Source organism: Ranitomeya imitator, chromosome 3 (genome assembly GCF_032444005.1).
Source record: "Ranitomeya imitator isolate aRanImi1 chromosome 3, aRanImi1.pri, whole genome shotgun sequence".
NCBI classification, from domain to species: Eukaryota; Metazoa; Chordata; class Amphibia; order Anura; family Dendrobatidae; genus Ranitomeya; species Ranitomeya imitator.
Genome location: NC_091284.1, coordinates 130,697,340 through 130,723,312, shown reverse-complemented (window position 1 = coordinate 130,723,312; position 25,973 = coordinate 130,697,340).

The following is a 25,973-nucleotide window of genomic DNA, read 5'->3' as shown; positions in this document are numbered from 1 at the left end:
GTAATAAAAAGAAAATTCCAAAAACAGAATCAAGGCACGAGGAGAGATTATCTCACCACTGAATCAGACTCGAGCCTGAGTGAAAACGGTCCCAATACAATTGATTCTTCTGAGGAAGCCACATCAGAAATTGCAACTACCTCTGCTATCCCTTTAGAAGGAAGACACGAAGGAGCCAGCGCAAATACCGTTCCAAGATGGCGGAACAAGAGAAAATCCGTCTCTTGGAGATAGGAACTATTTCTACATCTAACTCCAGTGATTATGTAGTTAATTTAACCTCACGTATATTGGGGCCGGCACATCTATCATTGCTCTCAAAGGGTTTGAACTATTGTATACCCGAGCCGTTTGACTTCTCTGTCTTCCAGATCGACCTGTTTAAAGGGAACCTGTCACCCCGTTTTTTGAGATTGAGCTATAAATACTGTTAAATAGGGCCTGCGCTGTGTGTTTCTATAGTGTATGTAGTGTACCCCGATTCCCCATGTATGCTGAGAAATAACTTACCAAAGTCGCCGTTTTCGCCTGTCAATCAGGCTGGTCAGGTCGGGAGGGCGTGGTGACATCGCTGGTTCTTCCTCAGCTTTACGTTGGTGGCGTAGTGGCGAACAAGCAGCGCGCGATCTGCGCTGTCATCCCTTTCGTCGGTGGGGGCGGCCATCTTCCTGGGGCCGCGCGTGCGCAGATCGAGTGCTCTGCTGCACGGGGCTTCTGGAAAATGGCCGCGGGATGCCGCGCGTGCGCATTAGAGATCGCGGCGGCCATTTTCCCAAAGCCAAGATGCAAACTCGGCTTTGGGAAAATGGCCGCCGCGATCTCTAATGTGCACGCGCGGCATCCCGCGGCCATTTTCCTGAAGCCCCGTGCAGCAGAGCACTCGATCTGCGCACGCGCGGCCCCAGGAAGATGGCCGCCCCCACCGACGAAAGGGATGACAGCGCATATCGCGCGCTGCTTGTTCACCACTACGCCACCAACGTAAAGCTGAGGAAGAACCAGCGATGTCACCACGCCCTCCCGACCTGACCAGCCTGATTGACAGGCGAAAACGGCGACTTTGGTAAGTTATTTCTCAGCATAGGTGGGGAATCGGGGTACACTACATACACTATAGGAACACACAGCGCAGGCCCTATTTAACAGTATTTATAGCTCAATCTCAAAAAACGGGGTGACAGGTTCCCTTTAAAGCCATAAGGAAGGTTCACTTACATAAATTCTTCTCCTCTAGAACAACTGACACTGTGACATGGGAAGGTGAACAACCGTGCCAGGTGGGAACACTGGGTTTCATGGCGGGTGGTACAGGTGAAACTTTGGCAGATATACGAGAAGATGCTGCCCTTCTCTTAGGTATCACTGGTACTACACCTGATCAGAACATTAGTATCTCTGAATCTTATGGCCCCTTTTTAGGTGGTGTTCCGTCCACTTATATGCCTCCTTCTTCTCCCGGGAATGCAAGATGCAAACTCGGCTTTGGGAAAATGGCCGCCGCGATCTCTAATGCGCACGCGCGGCATCGCGCGGCCATTTTCCTGAAGCCCCGTGCAGCAGAGCACTCCATCTGCGCACGCGCGGCCCCAGGAAGATGGCCGCCCCCACCGATGCAAGGGATTACAGCGCAGATCGCGCGCTGTGTCTTCACGTGGGCGCAGGGAATTCGGACCTTGGACATGCGCACACCACTACGCCACCAACGGAAAGCTGGGGAAGAAAAGAGCGCTGTGAACACGCCCACCTGACCAGACCAGCCTGATTGACAGGCGAAAACGGCGACTTTGGTAATGTATTTCTCAGCATACATGGGGAATCAGGGTACACTACATACACTATAGTAACGCACAGCGCAGGCCCTATTTAACAGTATTTATAGCTCAATCTGAAAAAACGGGGTGACAGGTTCCCTTTAAGGATACGGACTCCTTTCTGAAATGTGTGCAGAATTTGGATTGGCAGCCGGGGTTCTCCCTGGCATCCCTCGATGTGATCAGCCTGTACACTAATATCCCACAAGATTTAGGTATTCATTCTATCAGTAGAATTCTTGAGACTACAGATAAGAGCAAAAATTATGTAGATTTTGTATGTGAGAGTCTTCTTTTTATTCTCACTCACAATACTTTTACTTTTCAGGATGAATTGTACAGGCAGATCACCGGGACTGCCATGGGGACCCCGGCTGCATGTACTTTCGCCAATCTATATATGGCTGTGTTCGAGGAGGACTATGTATATTCGCAATTGAACACTTTTTTGAAACATATTAGAGTTTATCTTCGATACATAGATGACGTATTCCTTATTTGGGACGGCACCGAGGACGCTTTCAATCAGTTTGTCGATTTTCTAAATACAAAGAACACTATGGGGATGTCTTTCACTTCCAATTTTGGCGGTGATAAATTATAATTTTTAGATGTTGCTATCCACATCCAAGAAGAGAAATTTTGTACTTCAGTGTTTCGTAAATCCGTCGCCGTTAATTCTTTACTACATTTCGATAGTTTCCATCCCCCCCATGTTAAAAAATCACTACCTTACAGTGAGTTGTTGAGGACAAAAAGGATCAACAACACAGTCAGAGGGTTTAAAGAACAGTCAGAGAATTTATGTGAACGATTTCGGGACAGAGGGTACCCTGAAGACATTTTAGATGATGCCATCAAAAGGGTTAATACCCGTTCACAGCTAATGAATCCTACCAATAGTTCCCCTCGTCAATTCACCTTCTGCTTCCAGTATAGTTCCATGGATAGGGAAATTAGATCGACCATAAGGAAGCATTGGCGTATTCTAGAGGGAGACAGAGAATTAACTGATATAGCTGCTGAGGGCCCTCTTATTACTAATAGAAGGGGGAAAAGAGTTAGAGATATGCTAGTTCGTAACCGCATAACCAATGATAAGAATACCTGGATAGAGCAGTTGACCCCAAAAGGGAATCATAAATGTGGACAATGTAAATACTGCCGTTTTCATATACAGACTCCTGTCTTGCATATTGGTCCCTATATACATCAAGTTAAACAACTAATCACCTGCAGGACTAATTATGTAGTTTACATAATTTTTTGTCCGTGCAGGAGATTTTATATAGGGAAGACCATCAGAAAACTTTTTACACGTTTCAGAGAACATCAAAAATCTATTGAGACAGGCAAAGGTGTTCCTAGACTCATTCAACATGTCAGAGAGAGCCATGCAGGAAATCCTGATGTACTGACATTCGCAGGAATAGAAAAGGTTTTTTTACCCAGACAAGGAGGAGATCTTCATAAATTTTTGCTGCAACGAGAGGCATTGTGGATAATGAAAACTAAGGCCACAGGACCAGCTGGCCTCAATGAAAAAATATAATTATTCTTACCGTTAATTCGGTTTCTAGGAACCTTCCACGACAGCGGTACTGGAGGATGTCTCCCCGCCCTAATGGGGGACAGGAAACACAAAGAGGTTAAATACCCTCCCCTTCCTGCCATCTCCAGTGTTTTTTCTGGACACAGTAGTATGTATAGTTACCACTTAAGTGCAGGAATCATCCAATAAAATCATCAGATAGGGAGGGAAATTAGTGCTGTCGTGGAAAGTTCCTAGAAACCGAATTAACGGTAAGAATAATTCTATTTTCTCCAGTCACCTTCCACGACAGCGGTACTGGAGTAGTACCAACAAATAATTTCTAGGGGGGGGACAACCGCCTGCAGAACTGTTCTGCCGAAAGTTAAATCCCGGTTGAAATCAAGCCTGTAGTGCCTGGTGAACGTATGTACTGATGACCAGGTGGCAGCTCTGCAAATCTGCTCCGTAGAAGCGTCACCCCTCTCTGCCCATGATGTTGACACCGACCGTGTAGAATGGGCCTTCAGTGATGGAGGAGGTGGTAGATTCTGGGATGAGTATGCCAGAGATATGGCTTGTTTAATCCAGTTGGCGATAGTATTTTTCGTAGCCTTTCTGCCTTTGTTCTTCCCGGAGAGTTGAATGAAGAGATTTTGGTCAATCCTCCAACTCTCTGTTTGTGAAAGATAATGTAACACCACTCTGCGGACATCCAGAGTGTGGAATGACTCTTCCTTCACATTAGAAGGATCCGGGTAGAATGAGGGCAACACTATGTCCTGACCTCTATGAAAGTCTGATGTTACTTTAGGTAGGAAGGTAGGATCTAGACGCAGGATTATACTATCAGATGTTACCCTTAAGTAAGGCTCTTGTATGGATAGGGCATGTAGTTCTCCTATCCGTCTGGCCGAGGTAATAGCCACTAAAAAGACCGTTTTTAGGGTAAGAACCTTTAATGAAATCTGAGATAAAGGCTCAAAAGGATCTCGAGTTAGACTCTTAAAGGGAACCTGTCACCCCGTTTTTTGAGATTGAGATATAAATACTGTTAAATAGGGCCTGTGCTGTGCGTTACTATGGTGTATGTAGTGTACCCTGATTCCCCATGTATGCCGAGAAATACATTACCAAAGTCGGCGTTTTCGCCTGTCAATCAGGCTGGTCTGGTCAGGTGGGCGTGTTCACAGCGTTCTTTTCTTCCCCAGGTTTCCGTTGGTGGCGTAGTGGTGTGCGCATGTCCAAGGTCCGGATTCCCTGTGCCCACGTGAAGACACAGCGCGCGATCTGCGCTGTCATTCCTTTCATCGGTGCGGGCGGCCATCTTCCTGGGGCCGCGCGTGCGCAGATGTAGTGCTCTGCTGCACGGGGCTTCAGGAAAATGGCCGCGGGATGCCGCGCGTGCGCAGAAGAGATCGCGGCGGCCATTTTCCCAAAGCCGAGATGCAAACTCGGCTTTGGGAAAATGGCCGCCGCGATCTCTTCTGCGCACGCGCGGCATCCCGCGGCCATTTTCCTGAAGCCCCGTGCAGCAGAGCACTACATCTGCGCACGCGCGGCCCCAGGAAGTTGGCCGCCCGCACCGATGAAAGGAATGACAGCGCAGATCGCGCGCTGTGTCTTCACGTGGGCACAGGGAATCCGGACCTTGGACATGCGCACACCACTACGCCACCAACGGAAACCTGGGGAAGAAAAGAACGCTGTGAACACGCCCACCTGACCAGACCAGCCTGATTGACAGGCGAAAACGCCGACTTTGGTAATGTATTTCTCGGCATGCATGGGGAATCAGGGTACACTACATACACCATAGTAACGCACAGCACAGGCCCTATTTAACAGTATTTATATCTCAATCTCAAAAAACGGGGTGACAGGTTCCCTTTAAGGACCAGATTAAGGTCCCAAGGAGGAGTATTGTTGAGAACTCTGGGACGGATTCTAGTTGCTGAAGTAACAAAGCGCCTGATCCACCGATGTTTGGCTAGATCCTGATCGAAATAGGAGCTAAGTGCTGAAATTTGTACCTTTAAGGTGTTAGGCTTAAGACCCAACTCCAGACCCTTTTGCAAGAAGTCCAGAATTTTGGCAATATTTGGATGAAATGGATTAGGAATGTCTGGAAGATACCACGATGAAAACCTCTTCCAGATTTTGGCATAAATGGCATTTCTTATGGGTTTTCTACTGTTCTGGAGAGTATGAATTACTCCATCCGAGAGACCTCTTGCCTTTAGTATCTCGGCCTCAGAAGCCATGCTGAAAGATTCAATCTGTGAAGGTTTGGATGCTGCATGGACCCTGACAAAGAAGATTTTCCTTCTGAGGTAGACACACTGGACCTTCCTGAGCCATGTCTAACAGGGCGCTGTACCAACTCCTCCCTGGCCATGTTGGCGCTATCAAAATCGCCGTAACTCGTTCCGATCGGATCTTCTGTAGAGTTTTCGATATTAATGGGATCGGAGGGAATGCATAAACAAGGTCGAACCTCCATGGGTGAGAGAACGCATCCATGCCCAGTGCTCTGTCTGTCATATTTAAGGAGAAATAAGTTCGCAGCTTGGCATTCTGACTGTTGGCAAAAAGGTCCACCTCTGGGATCCCCCATCTGGAAATCAGGGAGAGAAAGACTTCTTGGTCCAGACACCATTCTCCTGGATGCACATCCCTTCTGCTCAAGAAATCTGTCTGGGTATTGGCTGACCCCTTCACGTGAATTGCTGAGATAGAGAGAACATGTCTCTCTGCCCAGAAAAAAATGTTTGAGGCTAAGGTCTTTAGTTTCCTGAATCTTGTGCCTCCTTGATGACGAAGGTATGCTACCGTGGTCATGTTGTCGGAATATATTCTGACATGGTGTCCTTGAACAAGGGAGGATGCAGCTCTTAATGCTTCTTCTACTGCTTTCAGTTCTCTGAAGTTTGAAGAGCTTGCTCTGATGTCTGGGCCCCAGGTGCCATGGAAATGGGTTCCCTCGACTATAGCTCCCCATCCCCTTTGACTGGCATCTGATGTTAGTGTCTTTAGTGGGATCTGATCCCAACTGACCCCCTTTTGGAGGTTTCGAACCCGTAGCCACCATGCCAGAGATGCCTTGACATGATTTGGAAGGCAAACTCTCTTGGAGAGAGAACTCTGCTGACCGTCCCAGGATGATAGGACATGGGTTTGGAGGATTCTCGTGTGGGCTTGTGCCCAAGGTACCATCTGGATACAAGATGTTAGAGATCCCAGCACAGACATGGAATGTCGTAGAGTAGGAGCCTTCAGGGTTCTGAATGCCGTTATCTTCTGTACCAGATCGAGTTGACGTTCTCTGGGCAGAAAGGATCTCCTCGCCTCCGAGTCCAGAAGGACTCCTAGGAACTTCTTCCTCCTGGAGGGATGAAGGTCCGATTTTTCTAGATTTGGGATCCAACCCAATGATTTTAGGATTTCTAGAGACCTTGTTAAGTCGGCCCTGAGGCGGGAGACAGAGGGAGCGACAATGAGAAGATCGTCTAGATAGGGTACTATGCAGATCCCCTGAAGACGGATGAATATAATGGCTTCTGTCATGATTTTTGTAAAGACTCTGGGTGCTGAGGCGATTGCGAAGGGAAGGGAGTTGAACTGATAGTGTACTATCTCCCGATCCTGAGATATTGCAAATCTTAGGAACTTCCGGAATTCTGGATGGCTTGGGACGTGGTAATAAGCGTCCCTCAGATCTACTGTAGCCATCGCCCAGTCCTGTCCTATCAGAGGGATCGCTGTCTTGACCGACTCCATCTTGAACCTCCTGTAGGTTATTACTTGATTCAGGGGCTTCAAGTTGATTATTATTCGGTGCTTCCCCGAAGGCTTCTTGATCAGAAACAGATGGGAATAGTGTCCTCTGCCAATTTCTTGCTGAGGTACTGGGGAAATTACTCCTTCCTGGAGTAAGTTCTGTAGGCCGGAAAGGAATGCGCCCTGAGGGCTGAGACTCTGTAATGAGGTTATCCTCATGTGATGAGGGGGAGGGCTCTCGAACTCTAATTTTAGTCCATTCTGAATAGTGTCGAGTACCCACTGGTTCGACGAAATGGACCTCCACTGGTTGATAAAGTTCGAGAGACGCCCCCCAACGCCCTGGGCGTAGTCACTGCTTTTCTGGGGTCTGCTGGGACTGGGGAACCAGGATGTTCCTACCTTTCTCCCCTTTAGGATAGCTCCAGCGTCCTGATTTGCCTTTCCCTTTGAATTCCCGTTGGAAGGGTTGCTCTTTTGAGGGACGAAAAAAACGTTTCTTCGGATTTCTCTGTTCCGGAAGCGCTTTCTTTTTGTCCGTTGCTTTATCCAGAATATCATCCAGGGCCTGCCCGAACAGATAGCGGCCCTGAAAGGGAATGGCACATAGTTTTGTTTTGGACGTTATATCCCCACTCCAAGACTTGAGCCATAGAGCTCTTCTGGCTGAGTTAAAGAGAACTGCTGATTTGGCAGCCACTCTTACGGACTCTGCCGAAGCATCGGCCAGGAAGCCCGTAGCTTTCTGGAGAAGCGGGAGAGAATCTAAGATTATTTCCCTAGATGTTCCCTGGGTAAGGTGGTCTTCCAGCGTGCGGAGCCAACGAAATAGGGATCTAGCCACGCAGGTGGACGCAATGTTTGTTTTAAGGAGATTGGTAGAAGTCTCCCACGATCTTCTTAGTAAACTCTCCATTTTGCGGTCCATAGGGTCTCTGAGTTGGGAAGAATCCTCGAAAGGGAGGGTTGTCTTTTTTGACACTCTAGAGACCTGCACGTCTACCTTAGGGGTATCCCACAGAGACATCTCCATCGAGAGAAAAACGATTTTTAAGTTCAGAGGGAACAGAAAGACCTTTTTCAGGAGATTCCCATTCATGAAGGATGAGACTCTGTACATTCTCATGTATAGGGAACCCCTTTAATTTTTTAGGTTTCAACCCACCGAACATCTCATCCTGCACCGATGGCTTCTCCTCCTCCTCCTCAACACCCATTGTCCCCCTGACCATACTGATTAACTCCTGTATGTCCTCTGAGGAAAAATAATATTTTTTACTCTCCTCTCTGGGGGTGGAAGTGGAGCCCTCATTCTCCCACAAATCCTCCGAGCCGGAGGAATGAACTTCACCAGAATCTGAATCAGAAGTAACCGCCGCCGTCTTCCTTTTTTTAGGAGGAGGTGGCGGAGGTAACAGAGACTGGGAAAGGGCCGATACCGAGGATTGCACTTCCTGTTTAATGAGGGATTTAATGCTCTCAAACAAGGATGGCTGTTCTGAGCGAATTATTTCATCGGTGCAGGGCTGGCATAGTCTATTCTTGTAAGAAGAAGGTAGTTTTGATGCACAAACACCACATTTACGATCTTCCGATTTTGTCTTGGAAGATCTGTCCTTCCTAGGGGCAGAGGCCTTGTCTCCCTAAAAAAGAGAGAGAAGGGGACTAAGTATATGGCACCCTAAGGAATACAGGGATAAAGGGACCTTAACCCACTACTCACAGTAGGAGGGAGGACGCAGGGCTCGGCAGAAGCAGAGATAGATCTGTCACCCTCCATGGTCAGTCAGCACTGTAGTCCAGTCAGTCAGACAGGGGGCCTTACCTGGAGGTGACTACCAGGGTTAAATACCGTGGAAGTTGCGTCCCATGTTGTGCTCCTCCTCCCGGTCCCAAGCGTAGGGGAAAGACCGCTATGCCGCCAACAGAAACTGCAGTCCGACGTGCGTGCGTTCCACCGCTGGAACGCACATGCCGAGAACCGGAAGTTCGGGTACTTCCGGTTCGCGCATCCACTGTTTCCGGCCATGAGGAGAGGAGGAAATGCCGGGGAGCCGCGCGGGGACCCCGGCCGCACCACACCGCTCCGCTTTACTCCCGAAGGAGCGCGGGAGGAGCGGAGAAAGGGTCCCGAGTCCGCACCATGTGGGGAGACGGGAGCAGCGCCGCAGGGAGGAGACACATCCCGACCCAGGCTGCCCGGCTAGGTAAGACCTGAGTGCTCCGATCGCCGGCCACGGCAGCACTACCGCAGGACCTCTTCATGCCCCAATAGGGGACAGGAAAAACACTGAAGATGGCAGGAAGGGGAGGGTATTTAACCTCTTTGTGTTTCCTGTCCCCCATTAGGGCGGGGAGACATCCTCCAGTACCGCTGTCATGGAAGGTGACTGGAGAAAATTGATATGTCCGTTTTTTTTATAACACTCGCATCTTATATATTGCCAACCCTGTGTCATATTTTATAATTCGGCACTTAAAATATGCTCCTTCCTATACTCTATTTTTTCCAATAGCATAACATCTCTTTAATGATAGTTTTGATGGACAAGGAAAGATTTGGATAGGATAGTAATTTGGGTGTTACTATAAAGTTTCATTGCACACAGTTTCCACACTGTGTACGATCGATGTATTTGTAACTTATTTTTCCATAGAGATTTTGTGATCTTATATGTGCATGTTCAATATCTTTATATTTATGTTTTTGTAACTGATTTTAATACTCACTGTTTTGATTGTTCCCTTGATATGCACCTGTTTTCTGCCTGCTCTGGACGGGATACACGTTGCAGGGGGCGGAGCCTTTGTGCTTATCTCACCTGACGTTGTTCCCTTCCAGTGTGGACCCGTAGAAGCGCCGGTGTGGGCGCGAAACGGCTGTTGTCCTCTCCCCCGCTCACCTCCTCTATTTTGCCTCCCCCGTGCCGTGAAGATGGTCTCACGTTTGCTTTAATAAAAGGTGAAGCCCGCTTCACAGGATTGGTGAGTGTTGCCACGTCTCTCTTCATTTCTGATCTACATGTTTGCTGTGCCTTGAACGTGAGCACCTCGCTGTACACGCTGAGCTCAGTGGTTCCTGCGGTGACTCCATATAGTTACTCTTTATCGGGCTGTGCTGCTTTCTACCTTCTTTTATATATCGTGCTTCTGAGCTTGTTCTGACAGAATTTTCCTCTTAGTTGATTTATGACCGCATAAGGCTGTGTGCCCACGTTGCGTTTTTTATGCGTTTCTGCCGCAGCGGAAAAGCATAAAAACCGCATTCCCATGCAATCCTATGGGATTCTGCAGTTGCTGTGCCCATGCTGCGGACTTTCCCGCTGCGGAATCGCATAGCGGTAAAATCCACCACATGTTCACTATTTCTGCAGAATCGCGGAGATTCCGCAGCCATAGGATTGCATTGAAAGTCTCACTTTACGGATGTGGCTATGACTCTCCTCCAGGCCCTTGGGAAACATATTTCTGTAAAATAAAAAATAGAGATATACTTACCTCCTGATGGCCCCCGAAGTCCTCCCGCCTCTCAGCAGTGCACGCGGCGGCTTCCGTTCCCAGGGATGCATTGCACAAATCACCTAGGATGATGTAGCGGTCATGCGACCGTGACGTCACAAAGGTCCATCGCGCAAAGCATCCCTGGGAACGGAACGTACCGGGAGCCCCACTGAGATCGGGGGTTGTCGGAAGGTGAGAATAACCATATTTTTTTTTTTATTATTTTTAACCCCTTACCGGCATCGGACGTACTATACCGTCCGATGCCGGCTCCCCTGCTTTGATGCAGGGCTCCGCGGTGAGCCCGCACCAAAGCCGGGACATGTCAGCTGTTTTGAACAGCTGACATGTGCCCGTAATAGGCGCGGGCAGAATCGCGATCTGCCCGCACCTATTAACTAGTTAAATGCCGCTGTCAAACGCAGACAGCGGCATTTAACTACCGCTTCCGGCCGGAAATGACGTCATCGCCGACCCCCGTCACATGATCGGGGGTCGGCGATGCTTGTGAATGGTAACCATAGAGGTCCTTGAGACCTCTATGGTTACTGATTGCCCGTCGCTGTGAGCGCCACCCTGTGGTCGGCGCTCACAGCACACGTTCAATTCTGCTACATAGCAGCGATCAGCAGATCGCTGCTATGTAGCAGAGCCGATCGTGCTATGCCTGCTTCTAGCCTCTCATGGAGGCTATTGAAGCATGGCAAAAGTTAAAAAAAAAAGTTTAAAAAAATGTGAAAAAAATAAAAAAAACATAAAAGTTTAAATCACCCCCCTTTCGCCCCAATCAAAATAAATCAATAAAAAAAATATCAAATCTACGCATATTTGGTATCGCCGCGCTCAGAATCGCCCGATCTATCAATTAAAAAAAAGTATTAACCTGATCGCTAAACAGCGTCGCGGGAAAAAAAATTCGAAACGCCAGAATTACGTTTTTTTGGTCGCCGCGACATTGCATTAAAATGCAATAACGGGCAATAAAAAGAACGTATCTGCACCGAAATGCTATCATTAAAAACGTCATCTCGGCACGCAAAAAATAAGCCCTCAACCGACCCTAGATGATGAAAAATGGAGACGCTACGAGTATCGGAAAATGGCGCAATTTTTTTTTTTTTTTTTTTAGCAAAGTTTGGAATTTTTTTTCACCACTTAGATAAAAAATAACCTAGTCATGTTTGGTGTCTATGAACTCGTAATGACCTGGAGAATCATAATGGCAGGTCAGTTTTAGCATTTAGTGAACCTAGCAAAAAACCCAAACAAAAAACCAATGTGGGATTGCACTTTTTTTGCAATTTCACCGCACTTGGAATTTTTTTCCCCGTTTTCTAGTACACGACATGCTAAAACCAATGATGTCGTTCAAAAGTACAACTCGTCCCGCAAAAAATAAGCCCTCACATGGCCAAATTGACAGAAAAATAAAAAAGTTATGGCTCTGGGAAGGAGGGGAGCGAAAAACGAACACGGAAAAACGAAAAATCCCCCGGTCATGAAGGGGTTAACATTCTATCTTTTACTATTGATGCTGCATAGGAAGCATCAATAGTAAAAAGTAGGTCACACGTCAAGCACTATGCACAAGTGTGACCAACCTTCCAATCACTTTTCCAAGCGATGCTTCAAATCGCTTGGAAAACGCAAGCATTCTGCAAGCTAAAAACGCTTGCAAAACGCTTGTGTTTTGCGGGAAAACGCATGTGAATTTCGCATGCGTTTTACCCGTAGCAGGGAGTTGCGGAAATGCTGTGGACATTTCTGTAGCATTTCTGCAATGTGGGCACATAGCCTTAAAGGGAACCTGTCACCCCGTTTTTTCAGTAGGAGATAAAAATACTGTTAAATAGGGCCTGAGCTGTGCTTTACAATAGGGTATTTTTTGTCCCCCGATTCCCTACCTATGCTGCCGAAATACCTTACAAAAGTGTCCTTTTTCGCCTGTCAATCAGGCTGGTCAGGTCAGATGGGCGTGGTCACAGCGCTGTTTCTCCCCCACATCTTGCTTATGTTCCCGTTGGTGGCGTAGTGCTTCTCGCATGCGCAAGTGTGCGCAACTCGGCTTCAGGAAAATGGCCGCCGCGATGTCCATCTGCGCACGCGCGGCATCCCGCGGCCATTTTCCTGAAGCCCCGGGAAGGAGACTCCATCTGCGCACGCGCGGCCTCAGGAAGATGGCCGCGCCCACCGAGAAACCGCTGAATAGCGGCGAGCGCGCTCTTTTTCTACAGCTGCGCAGTGCATTCGGAACTTGCGCATGTGAGAAGCACTACGCCACCAACGGGAACATAAGCAAGATGTGGGGGAGAAACAGCGCTGTGACCACGCCCATCTGACCTGACCAGCCTGATTGACAGGCGAAAAAGGACACTTTTGTAAGGTATTTCGGCAGCATAGGTAGGGAATCAGGGGACAAAAAATACCCTATTGTAAAGCACAGCTCAGGCCCTATTTAACGGTATTTTTATCTCCTACTGAAAAAACGGGGTGACAGGTTCCCTTTAAAGTTGAGTGTGCACTGAAGGGGAAAGATAAAAGAGCCTGCAAAAATTATTTTTGGCCCCAAACACAAGTACCGTATTTACGTTATAAAAAAAAAGTACCCAAAATGTGGACAACAAAAAAAACAACTTTTTTTTCTTCTAATAGTAATTATGCAGTGCGCAGGGCCTCTCTGACCTTTCCCGCTGCCTGCGCACTGCAGTACTTTGCTCTGCCCTCAACAGGGCAAAGTACGCCTGCGCCGGAGCGTGAATACAAGAAGAGGACGTCCTTGTAAGAAGGGAGGCCCCGGACCGGACTCCCATCGGGCCAGAACTGGACCGCCCCTGGGTGAGTATAATCTGACCTCTTTTTCTCATCTTTCAGGATACATCGGGGGCTTATCTAAAGCATTACAGAATGCTGTAGATAAGCCCCCGATACTGGTGGGCTTAGCTCACCTTCGATTTGGGGGGGTGACAGGTTCCCTTTAAGCCTTCAATAACTTGAAGGCTAAGTACAATACATTGTAATAATTCTGTAGTGAAGTGCACAGTCATCTTACCAGTCTCCTGTAAAGGCCAGACTGTGATGAGGGTATGTTTCCATATGCCGGTGTGGCTGCGCTTTGGACAAGGCTAGTGATGAGTGAGTATACTCGTTACTCGAGATTTCCCGAGCACGCTCGGGTGTACTCTGAGTATTTTTTAGTGCTTGAAGATTTAGTTTTCATTGCCGCAGCTGAATGATTTACATCTGTTAGGCTACGTTCACATTTGCGTTGTGCGCCGCTGCGACGGCGACGCAACGCAAATAAAAACGCACCAAAACGCACGCAAAAACGCTGCATTTTGCGACGCATGCGTTGTTTTTTGCCGAAATTTGGACGCAAGAAAACTGCAACTTGTTGCGTTTTCTGCGCCCGACGCTTGCGGCAAAAAAAAACCGCATGCGTCGCACAACGCATGTCCATGCGTCCCCCATGTTAAATATAGGGGCGCATGACGCATGCGTCGCCCGACGCAAAACGCTAATGTGAACGTAGCCAGCTTGATTACATGTGGGGATTCCCTAGCAACCCACACATCTACTGATGCTGTCTAGCAGCTGTAAATCACGCAGCTGCGTCAACAAAAACTAAATCTCCGAGCTCTCACAAATACTCCGGAGACCCCCCCACCATGCTCGGGAAATCTCGAGCAACGAGTATACTCGCTCATCACTAGACACAGCAGATACCTCGCTCCGGCCCCTTTTGTACGCCCGGTGATTCCGGATGTGTTCATTGAACACATCCGGAATCACTGCATCGTATTCATGGACTGTGGTATTTATCCTGCGGAGACGGAGCATCTCCGCAAGATAAACATACCGTGGTCTAGAAAAACGCGCCGCATGTCCGGATATCCAGGGCCACCGGATGCGTCCCTGCGTACATAGTGGAGACGGGATTTCATAAAATCCCCTCCACTATGCTGTAACATCTGGACGCAGTGTCCAATCCACACTAAATACTGATGTAATCTGACACGTGGAAACAAACCCTGAGGGTGAACATGGTAAGCACAGGAGTATCAGTTCTTCAACTGCAATGATTCCCCCCCCCCCTTCCTCCCGACAGCCTTGCCAATTAGGCTACATTCACATTAGCGTTTTGCGTGTTTGCGTCAGGCGACGCAGCGGCGACGCATGCGTCATGCGCCCCTATATTTAACATGGGGGACGCATTGACATGAGTTGTGCGACGCATGCGTTTTTTTTGCCGCGTCAGGCGCAGAAAACGCAACAAGTTGCATTTTTCTTGCGTCTAAATTTCGGCAAAAAAGGACTCATGCGTTGCAAAACGCAGCGTTTTTGCGTGCGTTTTTATTTGCGTTGTGTCGCTGGCGCACAACGCAAATGTGAACGTAGCCTAAGACGCGGTGGTCCCTATTAACTGCAGAATCTGTAAGTATACTCAATAGGAAACAGACAGAACAGTATATGGGTCCTCTACAATCCAACTGTTCTGCTATAACAGAAGCTGCTGCTTTGGAGGTGGACACGAGGCCCCTTTACCTGGTAGGACCCTATGCAGCTGCATCAATGGTCTGCCCACCTCTGGCTATACTGTCTGTAGTGTACTGAGGACTACAGCGTATTAGTGCCGGCTGTACTATAACCATAGTTCCCTTCCATTAGCAGTTTGGCTCTTACTAGCCACATGGAGCGTCCATACTCTGGCCTACTCCTAGGTTTCCATCTCTGGTCCAGTCACATTGCACTGTCCGGCGCTGGAGGCAAAACACTAGGAGGCCACGCGGCTACCGATACATGCTGGGGCTGGTGGAGTCGCCATTGACAATTACTGTATTATTGACTTCCCCTCCCCCACCACAGTCCAGGTGAGGCTCCAAACAGGCACTTCACAGCAACCAGCATGGCCACAATCTGGGGGCAGCTCAATAAGCATTAGAAACACCGACGTGTCTCAGTGTGACCAGTGTTGGGATTTGTAGAGCGACCGTAACTTACACCTTATGCACCTGCTCACATTCCTATACGCGTTATTAGCGAGGTATGAGGATGATCAGTACAAGCGCCATTATTTGCGCTCCTCTCAGGTCACTCACCTAGCCCTCCCCAAATGAGCGCGCACCTAACGGAAACCACCAGTCCGGAGGCGCGCCCCTGTGTGGCCGCTTTACGTGTCTGCGCTTTCCCGCCAATGACGCTCATGGCCGCGCCTGACTCTCCTCACTCGACTCGCGCTTCCCTGTTGCAGTGCTATGGAGTGGACGGGGCAGACAGCTTGTCCAGAGCACAGCAGCGGGGCTGCGCCGTCCTGAGCGACCCTCGGGCACTATCATTCCAGACAGAGTTTATGTTTTGCTCCTTGTATTTAATGAATATGTAAGAAGCCGGGTGTTTTACCTCACATTGTTATGCTTCCCCACACTATAGAATGAATATGTAAGAAGCCGGGTGTTTTACCTCACATTGTTATGCTTCCCCACACTATAGAATGAATATGTAAGAAGCCGGGTGTTTTACCTCACGTTATGTTTCACCACGGTATATAATGAATATGTAAGAAGCCGATGGTTTACCTCACATTATTATGTTTCCCCACACTATGTAATGAATATGTAAGAAGCCGGTGTTTTACCTCACATTATTATGTTTCCCCACACTATGTAATGAATATGTAAGAAGCCGGGTGTTTTACCTCGGATTATTCTGTTTCCACACACTATATAATGAATATGCAAAAAGCCGGGTGTTTTACCTCAGATTATTATGTTTTCCAGACGACGTGACAAATTCCAACGGATCCAGTGCACAACGGACAAACCGTGTTGCCATGCGTCGCGATCTGTCGCTAATACAAGTCTGAAAAAAAAGCATCCTGCGGGCAAATCACAGGATCCGTTTTTTCACAAAACGACGCATTATGACGGAAAAGGAAATACGGAAGTGTGAAGGAGGCCTTATTCTACTTTCACTCTAGCGTCGTTTGGCCTCCGTCGCAATGCGTTGTTTTGGAGAAAAAACGCATCCTGCAAAGTTGCCCGCAGGATGCATTTTATCTCCATAGACTTTCATTAGTGACGGATTGCCACACGTCGCGCGACGGATGCGTCGCGTTTTGGCGGACCATCGGCACAAATAGAGCTACATGTAACTCTTTGTGCGTCATGTCCACCATTTCCGACCGCACATGCGCGGCCGGAACTCCACCCCCTCCTCCCCGGACCTTACAATGGGGCAGCAGATGCGTTGAAAAACTGCATCCGCTGCCCTCGTTGTGCTTTTACTTCACAGCATGCGTCGGCCCCGTACCGACGCTAGTGTGAAAGTAGCCTAAGAAGCCGGGTGTTTTACCTCAGATTATTATGTTTCCCCACACTATATAGTGAATATGTAAGAAGCTGGGTGTTTTACCTCAGATTATTATGTTTCCCCACACTATATAATGAATATGTAAGAAGCCGGATGTTTTACCTTAGATTATTATGTTCCCCACACTGTATAATGAATATGTAAGAAGCCGGATGTTTTACCTTAGATTATTATGTTCCCCACACTATATAATGAATATGTTTCCACGTTCAGGAAGCGCTGCGTTTTTGATGCTGTGTTGAGCCGCAGCGTCAAAAACGCAGCGTCGAGATGTCTCCACTGCAGTAAAAAACGCATGCGGCATACCTGTGGAAACGGACATGCGGCGTGTCTTTTAAGAACGCAGCATGTCCTTACAGTGCAGAAAGAACGCAAGGACAGCGCAGGTGACCTGCCAGTGATCTCAGGTGCAGATTTGGTCAGGATTTTACCTGCATAAAATCCTGACCAAATCCTGAACGTGGACACATACCCTAAGGGTATGTGTCCACGTTCAGGAAACGCTGTGTTTTTGACGCTGCGTTGGGCCGCAGCGTCAAAAACGCAGTGTCCAGATGTTACAGCATAGTGGAGGGGATTTAATGAAATCCCGTCTTCACTATGCATTAAAAGACGCATGCGACATACCTGCGAAAACGCACATGCGGCGCGTCTTTTAAGAACGCAGCATGTCCTTGCAGTGCAGAAACAACGCAAGGACAGGTGACCTCAGGTGCAGATTTGGTCAGGATTTTACCTGCATCAAATCCTGATGCAATCCTGAACGTGGACACATACCCTAAGAAGCCGGGTGTTTTACCTCAGATTATTATGTTTCCCCATATTATATAATTAATATGTAAGGGTATGTTTCCAAGTTCAGGAAACGCTGCGTGCTTGACACTGCATAGAGCCGCAGCGTCAAACACACAGCGTCCAGATGTTTTCATGAAATCCCATCTCCACTATGCATTAAAAGTCGCATGCGGCAGACCTGCGGAAACGGACATGCGGCGCATCTTTTCAGAAGGCAGCATGTCCTTACAATGCTCATGCAACGCATTAACAACGCAGGTGACCTGCCAGTGACCTCAGGTGCAGATTTGGTGCAGATTTTACCTGCGTAAAACCCTGACCAAATCCTGATGCAATCCTGAACGTGGACACATACCCTGTCACTTTTAGGCTTGGTTCCCATTGCGTTAATGGGAACGTGCTAACGGACAGCGTTGCACGGCGAAATTAACACCGTGCAACGCGTCCGTTCGTCACGGCAATGGGAACGCGCAGCACTAGCGCGTGCCAGTGTTTCCTGGCGCGCCGCGGACGCTGCTTGCAGCGTCCGAGGCGCGCCCGCGGTCCGTTCCCCGCTCTCGCAGATCGGGGATCTGCGCGAGCGGGGACGTTACCGCGGCCCCGTTAAAAACATTGCGCTAGCGCTAAACGGATTGCACTAATGCAATGTGACCCTAGCCTAAGAGGCTGCACCCCCTTGTCTGGCGTGATGGAATGTTCTGCTTCTCCCCTGGCCTGCAATAATCGTTGTAATGAACTAGTCTGCACAGAGTGCAGGTGTGGAGCTGCGTGTGTGAGCTGAGGCTGCTGCAGAAAGGAGTTTTTGTGCTGATAGCTGAAAGAGAGAAGAACTGTGTCCTGATATAGCTGCATGAGAGCCACGAAGATACAGAGAAAGGAATTTACAGTTTCCAGGAACATCCCTAGGATCCAGAAGCAAGGAGAAGACCACGTTTCACAGAGCTGACAGAAAGCCGTGCGCACCACCGTATTGGACTGCTGGGGGCCCCCCTGGGACTGGACCTGATTCTCCAACATCACCGTGAGTTTGTTCCTGTTTGGTGCACCTGTTAGGGCCTAGTGTAGGCTTCAATAGTCAGTACACGGGAGCCATGTGGCCTGCTTACTAAAGGCCAGGGAGGTTATACGTAGAGTAGCATCATCACTCGCTTATTGTTTACATTTGCTTGTTAGACATATTTTGAGTCTGTAATAGTTGGAGCACCGTGCTATTTTATGGAAAAGATAAAGTTTATTACTCTTGTAAATTGTCTTTTGCCATTGTATACCCCTGTTTGCATCTTCCTCATTCCCTTAATTCCTTGCCTCCCAATAAATCTACCCTTTGTTGTTTGCACCTCATCTTGTGTACAGTAGTCTTCCTGCACCGTGGTGGTCCCCCGGCCATCACTTCATGTGCACAAGTTGATTTGATATTGTTCTGCAATTGTTTATTCTTTTTGCCATTTTTACAGTCTGAAGTTGCGGTCACAATATGGCACCACGGGACCAGACCGATACTGAAAAAAGACACCACACCAGTTGTGAAAAAAACCTCCGCTGGAGTGGTGCTTTAACCTCCCGATATGCGCCGCATATATACGGCACTGCTGGAGTTGCTTTCCCGTAAATCGCCGTATTTATATGGCGTGATGATCGCGCGGGCTCAGTCTGAGCGCCGCTGCGATCAAATGCGGGTGTCAGCTCTGTGTGAGAGCTGACGACCTGCAGCAACGCCCTTAGTAACAGCGATATCGCAGAGCATCTGAGAGGGAGGGATCTCCCTCTGTGCTCCCATCGGCACCATGCGATTGCGATCACTTTGTGCCGAGAGTCTCCATGGTAATCCTGGACCGAAAGATGACTGCAGGGTCACCCAGGATCTGTCTCCTGTAAGCTCCTGCTCAGAGCTGGAGATTACATGCCTCCTCCCTGCATGTGAGATGCTGATCTAATGCTCTGCAATGCAGAAGCATTGCAGAGTATGGCTATGTGCCCAAGTTGCGAATTTGTGTGTGGATTTTTCCGCACTGTTTTTGCAAAATCCGCAGGTAAATCACACTGCGGATTACCCGCGGATTTACTGCGGTTTTTGTACAGATTCCACCTGCAGTTTTACACTTGCGGATTCCTATTGAGGAGCAGGCATAAATCGCTGCGGAATCCGCACAAAGAATTGACATACTGCGGAATATAAACCGCTGCGTTTCCGCACGTTTTTTTTCACAGTACACGGATACGCAGCAAAATCTGAAATGTGTGCACATAGCCTATTAGATCTGTAATCTGTCAGTGGAAAGTTGACATCCCATCCTAGGACAATGTAAAAAAATTAATAAAAATTGTAAAAATATTTTTTAAAAATCACAAAATAAAGAACAAAAAAAGATTAATCCAATAAATACATTTATTTATGTACAAATAAACAAAAAAGTACACATATTTGGTATTGCCACATCTAGAACAACCCACCATATAAAACTGTCCCACTAATTAACATCTTAAGTGAACATCGTTAAAAAATTAAATAAAAAACGAGGCAAAAAACTATCTTCATACCGCCAAACAAAAAGTGGGATAAAACGCGATCAAAAAGACGAATGTAAATAAAAATGGTATCTCTGAAAACGTCATCTTTTCCCCCAAAAGAAAACTCACACAGTTCCGTCAGCAGAAAAGTAAAAAAGGTAATAGCTGTCAGAATAAAGCGATGCAAAAATAATTATTTTTTCTATAAAATAGTTTTTATTGCGTAAAAGCGCCAAACCATAAAAAAAGATAAAAATGAGGTATTGCTGTAATCATACTGACCCAAAGAATAGGGTATGTGCACACGTTGTGGATTCAATTGCGGATTTTTCCTCGCAGATTCTGCAGAATCCGCAGGTAAAACACCCTGCTTTTTATCTGCGGATTACCTGCGGGTTTTCTGCGGATTTTGTGCAGATTTTGTGCGGAATTCGCCTGCGTTTTTACACCTGTGGATTCCTATTATGGAATAGGTGTAAAACGCTGCGGAATCCGCACAAAGAATTAGCAACTGCGTAAAATAAACCGCTGCATTTCTGCCGATTTGGTGTTCCATATGATAAACTTACCTGGAGCAGCCAGTGCCAGGCAGCAGCTGCCAAGGCAAACAGGATCATGGGGTGCATTAAAAGAGGTCTGGATACACATGATGAGAGCATTATACTGCCTCTGTACAAATCCCTAGTTAGACCGCACATGGAGTACTGTGTCCAGTTTTGGGCACCGGTGCTCAGGAAGGATATAATGGAACTAGAGAGAGTACAAAGGAGGGCAACAAAATTAATAAAGGGGATGGGAGAACTACAATACCCAGATAGATTAGCGAAATTAGGATTATTTAGTCTAGAAAAAAGACGACTGAGGGGCGATCTAATAACCATGTATAAATATATAAGGGGACAATACAAATATCTCGCTGAGGATCTGTTTATACCAAGGAAGGTGACGGGCACAAGAGGGCATTCTTTGCGTCTGGAGGAGAGAAGGTTTTTCCACCAACATAGAAGAGGATTCTTTACTGTTAGGGCAGTGAGAATCTGGAATTGCTTGCCTGAGGAGGTGGTGATGGCGAACTCAGTCGAGGGGTTCAAGAGAGGCCTGGATGTCTTCCTGGAGCAGAACAATATTGTATCATACAATTATTAGGTTCTGTAGAAGGACGTAGATCTGGGGATTTATTATGATGGAATATAGGCTGAACTGGATGGACAAATGTCTTTTTTCGGCCTTACTAACTATGTTACTATGTTACATCGTACTGTACAGGTCCAAATCCGCTGCGGATCCACAGCCAAATCAGCAATGTGTGCACATACTGTACCTTAAAGCTGCCTTATCAATTTTAGCATGCACGGAACGGTATAAAAAAAAAAACTCCAAATTCAATCATTGAATTGCTGGTTTTTGTTCATTCTTCCTGTCAAAATTAGGAATAGAAAGCGATAAAAAAAAGTCATGTGCCAAAAATGGTACCAATAAAAACTTCAACTCTTCCCACAAAATGTCCTAACATGTATGTCAGCCGAAATATGGAAAAATTATAGCTGTCTAAACATGGGGATGCACAATAAAAAGCATCTTTTAGTGTGTGACCGCAGCCAAACATAAAAAAAACTATATAAATCTGGTATAATCACTGAAATCGCACCGACTTGAAGAGCGGCGTAAAAAATAAATACCGTAAAACCAATTCTTCACGTGCTGTTGATTTTTTTCATTCTGCCTCCCAAAGATTGCAGTAAGGCCGGCGTCACACTCGGCGTAAGACAATATGGTCCGTATATTACGGCCGTAATACGCTGAAAAGACCCCAAAATAGTGGTCCGTAGCTCCTCCGTAGGCAGGGTGTGTCAGCGTATTTTGCGCATGGCATCCTCCGTATGTAATCCGTATGGCATCCGTACTGCGTGTTTTTCTCGCAGGCTTGCAAAACCGACATACGGCTATACAAGGGATCCATGTGTAAAAAAAAAAAAAAAAAACATATATACTGTCTATATATATATATATATATATATATATATATATATATATATATATATATGTGTCAGTAGACACATATATGTATATATATTAATATTTCATACAGCGCTAGATAGCTTTAAAGCCGGTAATTCAATTGCCGGCTTTTGCTATCTCCTTCCTAAACCCGACATGATATGAGACATGGTTTACATACAGTAAACCATGTCATATCCCCTTTTTTTTTTGCATATTCCACACTACTAATGTTAGTAGTGTGTATATGCAAAATTTGGCCGTTTTAGCTATTAAATTAAAGGGTTAAATGGCGGAAAAAATTGGCGTGGGCTCCCGCGCAATTTTCTCCGCCACAGTAGTAAAGCCAGTGACTGAGGGCAGATATTAATAGCCTGGAGAGGGTCCACGGTTATTGGCCCCCCCTGGCTAAAAACATCTGCCTCCATCCACCCCAGAAAAGGCACATCTGGAAGATGCGCCTATTCTGGCACTTGGCCACTCTCTTCCCATTCCCGTGTAGCGGTGGGATATGGGGTAATGAAGGGTTAATGCCACCTTGCTATTGTAAGGTGACATTAAGCCAAATTAGTAATGGAGAGGCGTCAATTATGACACCTATCCATTATTAATCCAATAGTAGTAAAGGGTTAAAAAAAACACAAACACATTATTTAAAAGTATTTTAATGAAATAAAAACAAAGGTTGTTGTAATATTTTATTCTACGCTCAATCCATCTGAAGACCCTCGCTCTGTAACAAAGAAAAAAATAATAAACCAACAATATACATACCTTCCGAAGATCTGTAACATCCCACGATGTAAATCCATCTGAAGGGGTTAAAATATTTTACAGCCAGGAGCTCTGCTAATGCAGCGGTGCTCGTGGCTGCAAAATCCCAGGGAATGAAGGTAAAGTAGGTCAATGACCTATATTTACCTTCATTTGCGGTGAGGCGCCCTCTGCTGGTTGTCCTCATATGAGCTCGAGCCTGGGAGCTTTCTAGGAAAGTTCCCACGCTCGAGGAACAACCAGCAGAGGGCGCATCACCGCGAATGAAGGTAAATATAGGTCATTGACCTACTTTACCTTCATTCCCGAAGTTTTGCAGCCACGAGCAGCACTGCATTAGCAGAGCTCCTGGCTGTAAAATATTTTAACCCCTTCAGATGGATTTACATCGTGGGACGTTACAGATCTTCGGAAGGTATGTATATTGTTGGTTTATTATTTTTTCTTTGTTACAGAGCGAGGGTCTTCAGATGGATTGAGCGTAGAATAAAATATTACAACAACCTTTGTTTTTATTTCATTAACCCCTTCCCGACCCATGACGCCACGTAGGCGTCATGAAAGTCGGTGCCAATCCGACCCATGACGCCTATGTGGCGTGATGGAAAGATCGCGTCCCTGCAGATCGGGTGAAAGGGTTAACTCCCATTTCACCCGATCTGCAGGGACAGGGGGAGTGGTAGTTTAGCCCAGGGGGGGTGGCTTCACCCTCCCCCCCCCCCCCGTGGCTACGATCGCTCTAATTGGCTGTTGAAAGTGAAACTGCCAATCAGAGCGATTTGTAATATTTCACCTATTATAACTGGTGAAATATTACAATCCAGCCATGGCCGATGCTGCAATATCATCGGCCATGGCTGGAAACACTAATGTGCCCCCACCCCACCGATCGCCCCCCCAGCCCTCCGATCTGTTCGGTACACTGCTCCGGCTCCCCTCCGTCCTGTGCTCCGCTCCCCCCATGCTCTTGTCCGCTCCCCCCGTGCTCCAATCACCCTCCCTGTGCTCCAATCACCCCCTCTGCACTTTGATCCACCCCCCCCCCCCGTGCTCCGTTCCACCCCTCCCGCGCTCCGATCCACCCCCCCATGCTCGGATCCACCCCCCCATGCTCCGATCCCCCCCCCCACCCCATCATACTTACCGATCCTGCCGGGGTCCGTCCGCCTTTTCCCTGGGCGCCGCCATCTTCCAAAATGGCGGGCGCATGCGCAGTGCGCCCGCCGAATCTGCCGGCTGGCAGATTCGTTCCAAAGTGCATTTTGATCACTGAGATATAATCTATCACAGTGATCAAAATAAAAAAAATAATAAATGACACCCCCCCCCTTGTCACCCCCATAGGTAGGGACAATAAAAAAAATAAAGAATTTTTCTTTTCCACTAATGTTAGAATAGGGTTAGGGGTAGGGGTAGGGCTAAGGTTAGGGTTAGGGTTTCGGTATGTGCACACGTATTCTGGTCCTCTGCGGATTTTTCCGCTGCGGATTTGATAAATCCGCAGTGCTAAACCGCTGCGGATTTATGGCGGATTTACCGCGTTTTTTCTGCGCATTTCACTGCGGTTTTACAACTGCGATTTTCTATTTGAGCAGTTGTAAAACCGCTGCGGAATCCGCACAAAGAAGTGACATGCTGCGGAATGTAAACCGCTGCGTTTCCGTGCAGTTTTTCCGCAGCATGTGTACAGCGATTTTTGTTTCCCATAGGTTTACATTGAACTGTAAACTCATGGGAAACTGCTGCGGATCCGCAGCGTTTTCCGCAGCGTGTGCACATACCTTTAGAATTAGGCTATGTGCACACGGTGCGGATTTGGCTGCGGATCCGCAGCGGATTGGCCGCTGCGGATTCGCAGCAGTGTTCCATCAGGTTTACAGTACCATGTAAACCTATGGAAAACCAAATCCGCTGTGCCCATGGTGCGGAAAATACCGCGCGGAAATGCTGCGTTGTATTTTCCGCAGCATGTCAATTCTTTGTGCGGATTCCGCAGCGTTTTACACCTGTTCCTCAATAGGAATCCGCAGGTGAAATCCTCACAAAAAAACACTGGAAATCCGCAGGTAAAACGCAGTGCCTTTTACCCGCGGATTTTTAAAAAATGATGCTGAAAAATCTCACACGAATCCGCAACGTGGACACATAGCCTTAGGGTTGGAATTAGGGTTGTGGTTAGGGTTGTGATTAGGGTTATGGCTACAGTTGGGATTACGGTTAGGGGTGTGTTGGGGTTAGTGTTGGAGGTAGAATTGTGGGGTTACCACTGTTTAGGCACATCAGGGGTCTCCAAACGCAACATGGCGCCACCATTGATTCCAACCAATCTCGTATTCAAAAAGTCAAATGGTGCTCCCTCAATTCCGAGCCCCGACGTGTGCCCAAACAGTGGTTTACCCCCACATATGGGGTACCAGCATACTCAGGATAAACTGCGCAACAATTACTGGGGTCCAATTTCTCCTGTTACCCTTGTGAAAATAAAAAAATGCTTGCTAAAACATCATTTTTGAGGAAAGAAAAATGATTTTTTATTTTCACGGCTCTGCGTTGTAAACGTCTGTGAAGCACTTGGGGGTTCAAAGTGCTCACCACATATCTAGATAAGTTTCTTGGGGGTCTAGTTTCTAAAATGGGGTCACTTGTGGGGGGTTTCTACTGTTTAGGCACATCAGGGGCTCTGCAAACGCAACGTGACGCCCGCAGACCATTCCATCAAAGTCTGCATTTCAAAAGTCACCACTTCCCTTCTGAGCCCCGACGTGTGCCCAAACAGTGGTTTACCTCCACACATGGGGTATCAGCATACTCAGGAGAAACTGGACAACAAATATTGGGGTCAAATTTCTCCTGTTACCCTTGGGAAAATTAAAAAATTCTGGGCTAAATAATTATTTTTGAGGAAAGAA